Source organism: Caretta caretta, chromosome 13 (assembly GCF_965140235.1).
Source record: "Caretta caretta isolate rCarCar2 chromosome 13, rCarCar1.hap1, whole genome shotgun sequence".
Taxonomy (NCBI): Eukaryota; Metazoa; Chordata; order Testudines; family Cheloniidae; genus Caretta; species Caretta caretta.
In genome coordinates this window covers 6,348,365-6,362,552 of record NC_134218.1, presented here as the reverse complement: position 1 = coordinate 6,362,552, position 14,188 = coordinate 6,348,365, and positions in this window count along the sequence as shown.

Here is a 14,188-nt window from a genome sequence, read left to right as displayed (position 1 = left end):
GTTAAATCTACTCTAAAAGCATGAGTAAAATCAATGTGCAGTGCCAAACTTCTCTTCTCTTCTCTTTTATACTTCACCCATCACACTGGGGCATCCGAACACTATGTGTTTCTTCAGACGGGGGCTAATTCCATGGGCCTCCTCTGGCAATAATATATGCAAAGAAAGAAGTGAGAGAAAATTACAGAATGGAATGTTCCAACACTGCATTGTACATTACTTATTATTACTTCTCCAGGATCAGGTTAATACTCAAAGAACCTGGCCAAAGATTCTGGCTTGCTACGCATGATACTTCCTGAATGTCCAGTGCTTTGGAGCACTAAGCACCAGTCTTCCCCATTGGCAGCCACAGAAATGAATGACCACACCCCCACAGGATCAGGCCTTGATCAAGCCAAGAAAACTCTGTGACATGCGCCCTTAGCCAGCCGGTGCCCTCCTTAATGGAAATGCAGTCATTAGTCTATGAAGCAGCCGTAATTCCCCAACATCTCCTTCTGGACTAAGTTGCCCACATAAGAGAAAGTCAACAAGTGTCTATAATATTGACACCTGATTCTGAGCACTCCACTGTTTCCTTGTAAATTCCTCCAGACAATCAGACACAGTCATTTATCCCTTTGGAGAAATTCAAAACTCCTTTATTTTACCTGGAAATCGCATCATGCTTTCCTCTAGTGTCTACGGGAAAGGGTGGGTAGATCTTAATCCCATACCTCGGTAAAAGTTTATTTTCTTTCTATCACCTAGATACCTATCTGGGCCCCATTCCCATATTATCTGAGCAGCTTAGAAACATTATTGAATTTATCTCCACAACACATTTGTGAGACAAGGAAATATTATCTCCATTTCATAGATGGGGAGTGGAGGCACAAAGAAATGTCAGTGATTTGTCCAGGGTCACGTAGAAGTTTGTGGTAGAGGCAGGCACTGATCTCAGGTCTCCTGAGTCCCAGTTCTGTGCATTAACCAGGAGACCAGACTTCCTTGTATCACATAAGTCTTTTGAATCTGAAGAGATCTGTGCAGGTTTCACTGCAATTTCCTTTCACATGTGGCTTTAAATTGAAATTCTTGTTGCGTCTGGGTGTGCAAGGTTCATACACACAAGTAAACAGGGAAGTCATTGATTTCAATAGGTTTAGAGTTTCAACCAGCAGATACCAAATACTACAGGTCTCTTCAAATTCCCATGTGAGGGAAAAATGGGACACTAGAGGTGTAGGCCAAGATTTTTAAAAGAGGCCAGATTTTTAGAAGTTGGGTACTTACCACTATCAGAAAATCATGCTGTTTAAGTTGTTGGTGGTATTATTAATATGAATATTTATTATGTATTTATTTGTATTACTGCAGTGCGGGTGAGCCCAAATCATTGACCAAGTCCCCATTGTGCTAGCTGCTATATAAGAGCAGAACAAAAAGATGGTCCCTGCCCCAAGGAGCTTACAATCTAAGTATGAGACAAGAGACCACAGATGAAGACAGAGAGGAGGTACAAGGAAGCAATGAGACTATATTGGTGAGAGGCAGGAGTTGGACACTGAGAACTCGAGGCATCTAAATTCACAAGTCACTTCTGAAAATCTTGTCCATAAGTGATAGTCTCCTTGGCGACAGGACTTTGAAGCTGATTCAAACTACTGTAGAAATACTCCATCCATCTCCAACATGTCACAGTCCACGCTGCTTAGCTATGGAGCAAGCTAGCAAGTACAGTCTTTGGGTTAACCCTATAAATAATTTTGATTAAAAATGGATTTCCGTCTTGCAGAGATCAATCACACCTCATCATTTCCTATAAGTGAAGGGTTTATTCCCCTTCTCTCCCGCCCTGTTTTTATATGATGTGGGGGAGGGAGTATATTTTACAAATATTTCTGCACCTTGAAGTGACCTTATTTAATCTCACCGCCAATTTTTCTGCCTCATTGGGCCATAACAAAATTTCCATAAGCTCCGGTATGTATTTGAAAGACAAAGTTTTCTGCTGGAACATGTACAAGAAACTCAGCATACCTGGGACAAACTATGCACCTTTAAAATAATGGTTTTAAATGAATTTCAATTGAAAAATGGTAAAGATCCCACCTACGGCCTGATTCTAGTCTAATCCAAGGATGTGAGACTGAGACTGATGTTATTAATATCTTTATTTGTTTGAAAAGAATTTAGACCATCATGCAGATCATCTGGGCCTCCCACATGTACGGCCAGCTGGACTGACACTGAAGCTATTTGGGGTTAGGAGCCTTGCCAAAGGTAATTGAAACAGCATTTTCCCCCTAGATTTTAATAATCTCAGACTTGAGCTGTGAGCTGGGTGGCACAAGTGATATACAAGCAGCCAAACCGTAATGTCTTTGTTGATTTACTAGAATGTATTGAATAACAAGGATGTATTTAATCTTTAGGACTCATTAATTTCAAAAACGGAATGTATCTACTCTGAACATGCCTGTTCTTTGCGTGGGCAGATCCTATTATAAGAACATGGGATGTGCCATACTTCATTAGACCACTGATCTGGTCGAAATTAGTCTGGTACCTTGCCCCACTCAATAGTGGCCAAACATTAGCACTTAGCAAATTGTATAACGCTACGTGGGGAGAAAAAACATATTTCCTGCTCTCTGCAGCTGATCATTTCACTCTGAAGCATGAGATTTGATTTACTCTCATCGCTTGGCCTTCAAAAAAGTATCTATGATGCGGGGGGACGGGGGGAGAAATCTTAGCAAATACAAGCATCCTGGCTACCCAGATTTCTCAGGGAGTTAGAAGAACATTGACACTTGGCCTTGTAAAAAGAAAAGGAGGACTTGTGGCACCTTAGGGACTAACAAATTTATTTGAGCATAAACTTTCGTGAGCTACAGCTCACTTCATCTGAAGCTCAGGCATGTGGGTACCTACTGCTGCTGGATTCCTGGCTGTGAGTGATTGCTCATTCATCTTCAACTTCTCCCTCCCTCTTTCTCCTTCTCCTTCCATGTCCAGGGTCTCATCTTGCCCAGTTTTTCCTATACAATGTTTCTGAAACATGTCCCTTCTTCAGCAGCCAGCTGCCACAATACTAGGTGTTACCCTGGTTATTTCCTACCTCTTTTACTGAAAACTCGCCCTTCCTGCCCTCCTGTTCTTCACTCCACCCAAAATGCAACTGCCAATGTAATTTTCTTCTCCCATCAGTTTGACTAGGATCCCTTTTCCTGAACTATTACTCTTCCAAATCACTATTACACATTTGAACAGAGCTGGCTGGAAAAAGTGAATTACTTTTCATGGGACATTTTGAAAAAAAAATAGTATTTTTCTTGAAATTCCCCATAAAAATATAATATCAGGTTGTCATCAAATATCAGAGACCAAAAGTGAAAAATGTCCAGTTTCTCTAAAATGCTTTCTTATTTAAAAACTGGTTGTCTGTAAAAATGTTCCATTTTCAGAAAATAAAAACCCTCAGGTTTCAGAGTAGCAGCCGTGTTAGTCTGTATTCGCAAAAAGAACAGGAGGACCTGTGGCACCTTAGAGACTAACAAATTATTTGAGCATAAGCTTTCGTGAGCTACAGCTCAATGCATCCGATGAAGTGAGCTGCAGCTCACGAAAGCTTATGCTCAAATAAATTTGTTAGTCTGTGAGGTGCCATAGGTCCTCCTGTTCTTTTTTAAAAACCCTCAGAAATTTACTGAAAATGAAACTGGAAAATGAAAATTTCCTCAGAAAAAAAAATTTCACAGAAAAAGAAAAAAAAATTCCCCTAATTTTCTGGGGTTTGTTTTCTGGCTTTTCATTGAAACACTAGAAAATAGCAATCAAAATAGAAAATGTTTATGAAAATTTTCATTTGGGTCAAAAATGCCATTTTTTTAAAAAACAGTTTTGATGGCAATTTTTGACCTGGTCTACATTCCCGTCTTCAGCCCCCCACTGTCATTGATACAGTCTGTATGAATCTATATGGAGAACAAATATTTACTCTTCAACCTAGCAGAGAAAGGAATAACACGATCCAATGGCTAGAAGTTGAAGCTAGACAAATTCTAGCTGGAAATAAGGTATTAATTTTAATCGTGAGAGTAATTAACCATTGGAACAATTTACCAAGGGTCATGGTGGATTCTCCATCACTGACAATTTTTAAATGAAGATTGGATGTTTTTTCTAAAAGATCTGCTCTCAGAATTATTTTGGGGCAGTTCTGTGGTCTGTTATATGGGAGGTCAGACTAGAGGATCATAACTGACCTGGCCTTGGAATCTATGGATCTCTGCCCTCTGTCTCCACTAAACACCCTCTCATTGAGGGAGCCCCTGTGTCTCTCTTGCTCTCTCTTGCCTTTGTGCCATGCTCCATACCCTTCATCATATCCTGGAGCAATGTTAGCATGGGCAAGGCTCCCTCACACTTCTCCTTCAGAAAGCCCCTTTCAGCCCACCCTGTTCTATGATGAAGATGAAGTCTAGTTATAAAGACCACTTGTCACTCCATTTCTGCACTGTGTTGCCCTGCAATCGTTGTTCTCCTTCGGTACAGCTTTCCTCTTGGAAAGCACCATGTGAGCGCTCTACAAAGAGCTCCTACAAGAACAATGAGCACTGTAGCTGTGGCTACTTAGGGAGAGATCCTACAGGCCTGGAGGGGCAGAAGACACCAAACAAAAAGGAAGAGCTGCAGTTCTGTTTCAGAGAGTTGGCAGGGGGAATTCTCCCAGGCCAAGCTGCTAGCTGCTCCCCATTTCTCTCAGAGGCATATCCCCATGCCACACAACCACTTGCGCTTAGAACCCAGAATACTCCTGCTCAGGTTCCTTCTTCTAATCCCTTCTCCAAGCCTCCTTTTTGAAGGTAGTTTCTCAGCTATGGGGTGGATTTTCAAAGCCACCAAGGGCAGAGGCTCCCCACTCCCACTGAAAGTCTAGGAGGGTCGGGTGCTTAACCCCCTGCCCCAATAATCTCATGTAGTAACAAAACACATGCACACAGGCTTCCGATGTAACCCTCAAGGGACTGCACAATTTGATTGTGTCTGCTTTTCTGTTCCCTGCTTTGCTGTTGTTTCCTGCTCTCATCTCAGCCTGCATTGTGAGCTCTCCAGGGCAAGGCCTCCATCTGTATCTATTTAGTAAAGCATTGTGCATATCTTTGGTGTTACACAAGTAATAATATTCCCTCTATGCAAAGTCTGTTTACTTGGACTTCGCACAAGGGAAGTTTGGAAAACATTCTCCTGGAGTTCAAAGCCTTTTTCCCTAAAGAGCCGGTTTTCTTTCTTTTGCTCCCTTCATTCTTTCCTGACAAAGAAGATTTATCTTCCACAGCAACTGACTGCTTTGTCATCAGCAAAGGATTCTGATTTCAGGTGAGGAATAAGCAGCAGGAAACAAAACCAACACTTAAGGGATGGAGATCCTCGTTCAATGCAAATGTGCGGAGACATAAGTGATGAGGGGAGTGGACTGTGGGTGCAGAATGGTTTTTAAGCAGAGTGGGTGCCATTCCTCATCTGGTGACAATCAGAAGAGTACTGTTGACCTCACTAGAGTGCCGTTGATTTACACCAGCTGAGAATCTGGCCCAGTATTTCTCTGTGTGGCCACAAGGTATTGGTGGATCTTGAAGGATATTCCCAATAGAATCAAACATCGTCCCAGGGTGATGGGCTCCCAGCAGAAGAGGCTTTTGTACAGAAATAAAAATAGCTGTGTTGAAATGACTTGGCTTTATTTCTATTACTCCAGAACAACTGGGTATTTGTCCCCAGTGGAAGGTGAAACACCAGTGTGGAGCCCAGAGCCTAACTGTCTTCCTCAGTTTTCACTCCGCCCTTACCCAGAAGAACTGCCATTGACTTCAGAGAGGGCTCCCTGACCCAGAACTGAGAACAATCAAAGAGCCAGATCACCTTGGCCTGTGGAAATACCCAGGGGAGGGGATCTGGGAGGAGCAGAAGACCTCTTGGAGGAGTCCCTTGTGGCGCATCCCCCACATCATTCTGTAAGGGATGGGGGAGTGGGGCTGGGGGTCAGCCCTGAACCCTGTGAGTCCCAGTAGGTAGGAGCCCTAGGGCTCCCTGACAGTTCCGTGCCAATGGCATCACATTACCAGTGCCTTCCCTGGCTGTGCTGGTCCATAGATGGGGGTGTTTTCCTGCAGCAAAGGTCACGGAGCACGTTCATGGCAGTCCCTGGTGTGCAGGGGTGGGTGAGGAAGAAAGGGATCATGTGGGTCCTTCCAGCTCCACCCCCAACCTACCCTGACCTGACTCAGCCTGAGGCCCATGACTACCCATGCAGCACAACCCCGAAGAGAGTTGGTCCACGGGTTCCCAGGAAGGGGGCAGATGTAGCTAACCCCCAGTGGAAACTGACCTCATGTGGGAGGGATGAGGAGATTATGGCTGTGCCCTAAGCAAATATTAACAATTGGGGGAGGATGCTGTGGGTTTGAGCAAGTGTCTTCTTATCATATAGCCTTGCATCAGTAATGTGTTGTCTGTAGTTCTGGCTTAGAACAGTGGTTTTCAACCTTTGGTCCACGGAGCCCTAGGGTTCACAGACGACGTCTAAGATTTCCAAGGGGTCTGCACCGCCATTCAAACTTGTTAGAGGTCTGCAAATGAAAAAAAGTTTGAAAACCACTGGCTTAGAAAACTCACATGACATGTGATTAAGCCACTCAGAATGCATAATATTCATGAGGAATGGTGATTTTTTAAGGAATGGTGATTTTTTTTTCCCTGAGTGGCTGGAATTTCATCCATTTCATTTTTATCCTTTATTATATACTGAAACATTTTCATTACAAGGATCAGTGTCTAAGGCCAATGACAGCAACACAGCTGTAAAACAACAGATTTCAGTGTCTGCTTTGAGAAACCAAGTTTTCATTGGTGAATAATAGTCAGCGATCCAGCAATAGGATGGCCTGGCACCAATTCCATCTGATATCATTCATAGGATGCCACTGCACACGCACCGAAGCTTTTTATATATATCGTCGTCATATTCTCATCATGCCCATCGAGCTCCATCGTATTATTTCCCTTTAATAATTGCTGTAATTATGCCCATCTCATTCTTGGCTTCCAGAAGAAGCTGCCAGTGCCCTTTGAGATCACAAAGAGTGTGAACTGAATTTCTTCCAAAGCTGCGTTCGCTCCAGCATCATGCCAGCTATGAAAGATGCAGGGAGAATTTTCAGCTGATCCAGCAGCAGCAGTCAAGATAAAGATCATTTATCCTCCGGCTAAAGGTCTAGTTTTCACTGCCCTTTCCCGCTTGTTGAAGTAAGATTGAAATATTTTGTACCTTGCTCTCTTTTTAGGGACAAACACCAGGGAGGATGTTTGCAGCTAAGTGACTGGGGTAGCGGGACAGCACTCAGCCGTCAAGCAAGAGATTGACACCTGTTGCAGCAAGAAAGGGAAGGGCTGATAGTTCGGGGAAAGGAACAAAAGGATTGACATGGGTCTTAAAATGTAGAGGAGTTAATCTCTGTGCTTGTGTTTGTGTGAGTGCTTGTGACAAGGTTATAGCCACACTAAATTATTTGCCCCTCTCTTTATTTCTTATCAGTACAGTTTTCATTGCAAGGATCATGTGATTAACATAATGCTTTCAGCGCTTGTGAAACTGACCATCTCTTAGTGAAGGCTCTCAGCCATGCCCAGTGCAAGCGGATGTCCTCGCCGGCTTCTTCCAGGCAGCTCTGCCACTGCGCCACAGTCCTGACCTACAGCAGCCCGTGCAGTCCCAGTCCTGGGAGCATGTGAACGATTATGAAATATGTGACAGATGTGTGGAGAGAATAAATATACAGGCCACACTAGGGCAAGATCACTAACTCTCCCTCTGTCCGCGAGCTGATTAGGATTCGAATCTAAGTGTGGGGGCCCTAGTGCATTCGCCTATTGTTCTGCCTTACAATCTGGTAAATTATTAAGGGTGCTCAGCACCTTGCAGGATTAGGCCCTGTAATAAAGTTCTGAGATCGGCACATTGTATTTACAGCTCTCCAGGGGTCAAGTGCCACCAGGAAGTGGGAGGAGACGGAATGCCTCCCGGCACTGCAGCCACTTTACACAACACGGCACAAACCATCTTTAAGGCTACGAGAAGCTTAATATAACAAATGAGACAAACCTCAAAGTCTTATTTGTAAATGCCGGATATTATTATAAAAGGGGGGGGGGAGAGAACAAGGGAGGCAGCTTTATCTTCCCCTGGGATCTAAGCTGACGGATTTTAAATTAGAGAACAGAAACTCTCTAGACAAGTTTGTTCTCCAAGGATATCTTTGGTTTCATTGCTCGGCTTTGTAGATCTAAATTGCGTGTCCTTCCCAACCGAAGGGCAAATGCTGCCCAATTTATTCACTGATGAAATCTGGAGTTGATTGATTGACACAGTCCATCATCTTCACTCCCTGGTAATCAGTACTTAGCCACAGGCTCCATCTACACTACAAATACAATCTTGCCAGGGAGCATGACGGCACATTGTAGTGTAGGCAGTTCTTTAACGATATTGCATAACTAAGTTAAAGCCCAAGTCTTAAGCACGTTTATGAAACATTATTTGTATTCCAGTAGGCCCAAAGGGCCCAGCCACCATCGTGCTGGGTGCTATTAGGGTGACAAGATAGCAAGGGGGAAAATCAGGATGGGGGTAAGGAATAATAGGGCCCCATAGAAGATAAACCCCCTAATATTGGACATCTGGTCACGCTCGGTTCTATACTTTCTAGAGCTGGTCTGAACATTTTGTTGTTTTTGAAATCTGTCAATTAGTTGAAATTGCAGCGTTCCACAGAGACACGTCAATTGCAGTGAAATTCCACTGGAAACAAGGCAGGGCGTGAGTCCGGGCCTGCAGCGCCTCAACAGCTGGAGCTCCCAGGGTTCCCAGCTCCTGGGTCCATTTTGCCGAGGCTATCACAATGGTCATTTTCATTCCAAATCAGAACAAAAAACCAAATTTCCAAATCTTCCGTGGGATGCACTGAGAGTTCCCTGCCCAGCTCGTCTATTTACACATAGTGAGAGGGAGTCCCTGATCTGATGAGCTCACCGTCTCAACGGGGGGGGAACTGGGGGGGGAACAGCAGCACGAGGAGGAAGAGTGGCCTGCCCATGGGCACGTAGCAGGTCAATGGCCGAGCCAGGAGTAGAACAGAGGACCCCTGACTCCCATTTCAAATGCCCTAACCACTAGTCTTCACTATCGCCCATCAACATGGTTAAGTTATGATTTATGCTACAATGTAGTCTTTTATAACCAGGATAGGGGACAAGTATGATGCAAACCAGCTCTCTGATATGGTTTTACTGCCTTATCAAACCCGGTCAAAAAGAACCACGGCCAGTGGGAGCTGCAATCGGCCGAAGCTGCGGACGCTGCAGGTAAACAAACCATCCCGGCCCACCAGCAGCTTTCCCTGATGGGCCACATGCCAAAGGTTGCCGATCCCTGGTCTACACCGTCCGTGGTAGCAAACCTCCCAGCCCAGCTTGACTCCCCTCCCTAAGCTTCAGAGCTGGAGCTCCAGCCCGAGCCGCAACATCAAAGCAGTGTCTACACAGCTATTTTGAGAGCACTGATGTGAGCCCTGCAAGCCCGAGTCTGTTGACCAGAGCAGGGAGGCTTGCTGCTGCGGGCTGTGTCGACGTACCCTAAACACCTCCATTTCACATGGGCTTTAGAGGGTGCAATCAGTGCAAACATCAACTAAAAAAGAATTAGAGGCCAGGGCTCAAAATATGACCAGAAGTACTTTGCTTGGCTAAACAGCCAGAAACTTCTGAGTGTCAAACCTTTACTGCAGTAGGGTGGCAAGTGGCTGGCCGTCTTTGACACTGGGTTCCTATATTACTGGAGCAACAAACAATGATACTTTTTAGCAGCTCATTTGCCTCTGGCAGTCAATTCCAAAATGCGGGATTCAGTGGCTTGGTCTAAATAAACACCTGAAAGTCTGATTTTCCCAAAGCTTTTCTGCAGCTCTCCAGACACAAATGTGGGGCAGAAATGGTAGGAGAACAAAGCCTGGTGATGGCTGACAAGTCTTGTTTCGAGTGAGTGGGAAATACCAGAAGAAGAGACTTTCTCACAGGATTTTAGAACGTTGGTCCCTGTTCCATGCAGCAGTTTAGAAGGGCTCATGTGCATGACCATGAAAAAGATGTGATCGACTTATCTGAGCTGTCACAAGCCGGAAATAAACTTAGGCATGGGTTAAAGTTTTGAGTTTGGCTCCGTTCGTATTGTGAATTGATGTGCCCATTGCTAATAATGGAACTAAAAATAAATAAATAAATAGAAAGCTTCATTTTTCTGTAGACTTGACAAGTTTATATATGGAAAGTAGAAATTCTTCTCACCCTCTGAATCCTCAGAAATCTTACCCACAATGGGGCAAAAGTTCTTCTGCAGACACCTGTGGCTTTCATTTGCCAATACCAAACAGCTTACTGCCTTGATTTTATAGCTAGTAGATGCTATGATCTTTGCTTCGCAAATCCCAGTGCAGAAATCTCAAGATCACCTTCTTATTTGATTCCAATGCACTATTTTCCCTCACTCCCAATTTTCAAGCAGTGGAGAAGAAATTCTATTGACAGAAAAGAAGGCTGGCAGCTGGTTCCCCTTTGTGTGTTTGTCTGTATCCATAACTTGTGTTATTAACACCTTTGATCTTAAATCAGCTTCCTGTTGATTCATACATATGCTTCTGTTATTTCAGTGCCCCATAGGAAGAACCATCTCCCATCTGTTCCTCCCACAGCATTCTGAATCTCAAGGTCTTTGATTAAGGGGGAGAATTTCAAAAATACAAATGATTAAGTACCTAATTCCCACTGGCTTCTGAAACTGCCCTTTCTGCTTTGAAAATCTCCCCCTAAAAATCCCAACTTTCCTCATGCCTTCAGAGGAAAATTTCTCCACATTCTGAATACATAGGTCCATACTCAGGACCAGATTCCGGAACGTATACTTGCATTGTTTTCAATGAGGTTTCTCACAGATTAAGGTACTATTCAATGTGAGTCAGCGTCATCAGAACCTGGCTCCTAAATTGTACTACTCAGTTATCATTTGTTCAGAACCAAAGGCAATTGTGTGTGTGTGTGTATGCACGTGCGCCCACAAGCCACTATAAAGGGAGGAGAAATGGCTCAGGTAGTTCTGTGCCCCTGTAATTCTGCACTGTTGAAATGGTCCATAGGGGACGGACATTGCAACAGGACTGCAAGTTAGAGCAACTCTATTTGGCCCCTGACACAGGCTGGGCCACCCAGTGCCCCTACAGCTGAGACAGAAAAGAAGGTGGCCCAGAGCTGTTAAATGAACAATAATGAATAGAAATAGCGTGTAGACACATTGATGTATTTCACTTTGATTCAAGTTTTCTTTCTTTCTTTGGCATAAGAGAGGGTCCCAACTCACCCCAGTGTTAGATCAGGCACTGGTTGAAAGAAAGGTGTCTTTGATTGACTGATATCATAAGGTGTTCCACAAGGTGATGATGTTCCCCAAGGCAGCCTCTCTACACCATTTTCCCCTGCTTAGTTTTAGCTCCAAACCCACAAGGCCTTTTGGGCTTGGACCATGCTCCCCTTAGGAGTGTGGGGTTTTCCGTTTAGAGCCTGACACTATTGCCCCATTAATCAAGAAGAATGATCACTACTGAGCCATGCTGTGATATTTTGGGGATCACCCAGACCAGTCAAGGGTTCTGTCACCACCTGCCCTGTAGCCTTGGGGTGCCTTAATGTGGTGCTGCTATGGCTCGGATCCCTCACCCTCACACAAGCAGCCAGCCCACAAACACAAGGTCTCATCCTAGCTTCCAGCAACCTAGTTATTTCTTGCAGGGTGACATTAGCAGCCCTTTCAGGCCCAAGTCGCCTCATATCCGTCCTCCCTGAGTTCAGCCACTCGGACTTTTCCCCTCTGGTTCATAACCCCGTAACATGTGAAACGAGCCCTCCAGCTCTCAACTCACTTTGGCCCTCATATGCGACACAGTTTGCACGACAGAGCCCGGCTCGGGGTAAAAATAAACCAAAGGCTTATTTCGCAGAAAAAGCACAGCCTCAAAGATAAAGCAGTATGGGAGAGCAAACACACACAACTTACACAGTAAATTAACATAAAGTCACCAGCTCAGGCTTTACACTTCCATATTAGATAAAAATCTCTTTTCTCAGCCAAGTCACCTCTTGGCTTTGAACAGCTTCCCAGCACACCCCCTAACTGTAGGTGATTCAGGGTGTCACAGACAGCTTTCTCCCAAAAGGACGCTGTGACAGGATTCCTGCAGTGCAGCCTGGGACTGTGGGACCGCAGTGCCCCCCTTAACTCTCCAGCCTGGGCTGTCTCTTGCAATGCTTTGCCAGAGACCAGCTGTAAACCCCTCCAGGTGCTGTTATCACTCAGTACAACTGCATGTGGAGCCCCATACCCAGCTAGAGTGCATGAATGCTCCCAGAGCCACTCATGAATCACACAGAGAAAGACACCAGCTGAATCCCCCCAGCTCCCAGCACTGTACCTCAGGAATATACTGTTTTGCAGTGCTCAAGATGAGCCATGCAAATTTATTAATTGGTTCACCACTTCATCAATGGAAAGTGGACATACACCAGCCTTTGCAAACCTGAGCAAGCACCCTTACCAAACACTTTAGGCAAACTCACTGGTAAAGATAAACAGTTAAACAAATTTATTGACTACAAAAGATAGATTTTAAATGATTATAAGTGATAGGCAAAAAGTCAGAGTTAAGTTACCAAAATTAAAGAAAATATAAGCATGCAGTCTAAACTCTCAACCCTATTAGACTGGACAACATCTAGATTAAGCAGTTTTTCTCACCACACTGGATATTGCAGTTCATAGTACGCAGATTTTACTCTTGAAATCTGGGCCAGTCTCCTCTGTTGGAGTCTTAAGTCTTCTCAGTGTCCTTGTTGCTTGCAGCATAGGTGGGGGCAGGAGAAGGGGGCCAATGCTTGACCTGTGTCCGGTTTTATACCCTTAGTCCATTTATACACAAGTCCAGGCATGTCTGCTAGACATTGCTGAGTCCCCAGGCAAGGTTGAGCAATTCCCCTGGTGTGGCCTTATGCAGGTGAGTCATTGAATTGTAACTCCCTTGCTGGACAATGGCTGTTGATGGTTGTTTGACACCCCACCTGGGTTTTGGTTACTTTCCTTGCTGTTGTCTCTGGGGAGCTAATATCTGGCTGATTCCCCAATTTACAGCATGTTTTAGTGACAACCATACAACACAATTCTCATAACTTCATGTGCATTCATGATACACATATATGGATAAAAAATGACTTTCAGCAGATCATAACCTTTTCCCTGAAACCTCGCATGGCATGCTTTATATGCAATATCACAGTTATATAGGGATGAGGAATATGGGGGTTACAAGACACTCCCCCAAGGTACAGTATGTCACAGATGCCCCTTAGTTTCTGGATGAAAAGCCGGAGACACGAGCCTGCTTTTAAAAGTCTTTTCTCTCTCTCTCTCTTTCCTTTTCTTCTCTCAGTTCATGGCGACTCATGTTGGCATAGGTAGTGTCTACACTGAAGCACTACAGCTGTAGAGTTTCAAGTGTAGACAAGCCCTTAGAACAGTGGTGGACAACCTGCAGCCTGTCAGGGTAATCCACTGGCGGGCCGCAAGATAGTTTCTTTACATTGACTGTCGGCAGGCATGGCCGCCCACAGCTCCCAGTGGCTGCGGTTCACCATTCCTGGCCAATGGGAGCTGTGGGAAGCAGCACGGGCCTCAGGGATGTGCTGGCCGCCACTTCCCGCAGCTCCCATGGGCTGGAAATGGTGAACTGCTGTCACTGGGAGCTGCGGGCGGCCGTGCCCGTGCATGGTCAATGTAAACAAACTGTCTCACTCCCCGCCAGCGGATTACCCTGATGGGCCACAGGTTGCCCACCACTGCCTTAGAACATAATGCCATTTGTATACTCTATTTTGTATACTGTCCCCAAAGGCTGGAGGCCAACAAATGCACTATACTGTACCCTTTACCGCCTCTATTTCTTGTTTTAAAACCACCATCACCACCATGAGCATCAGCAATTGAACTCCACACAACCTGCAAAGTGCAGGCGTCATGCACCAGGAGAGAAAGGAAAAGTGACTC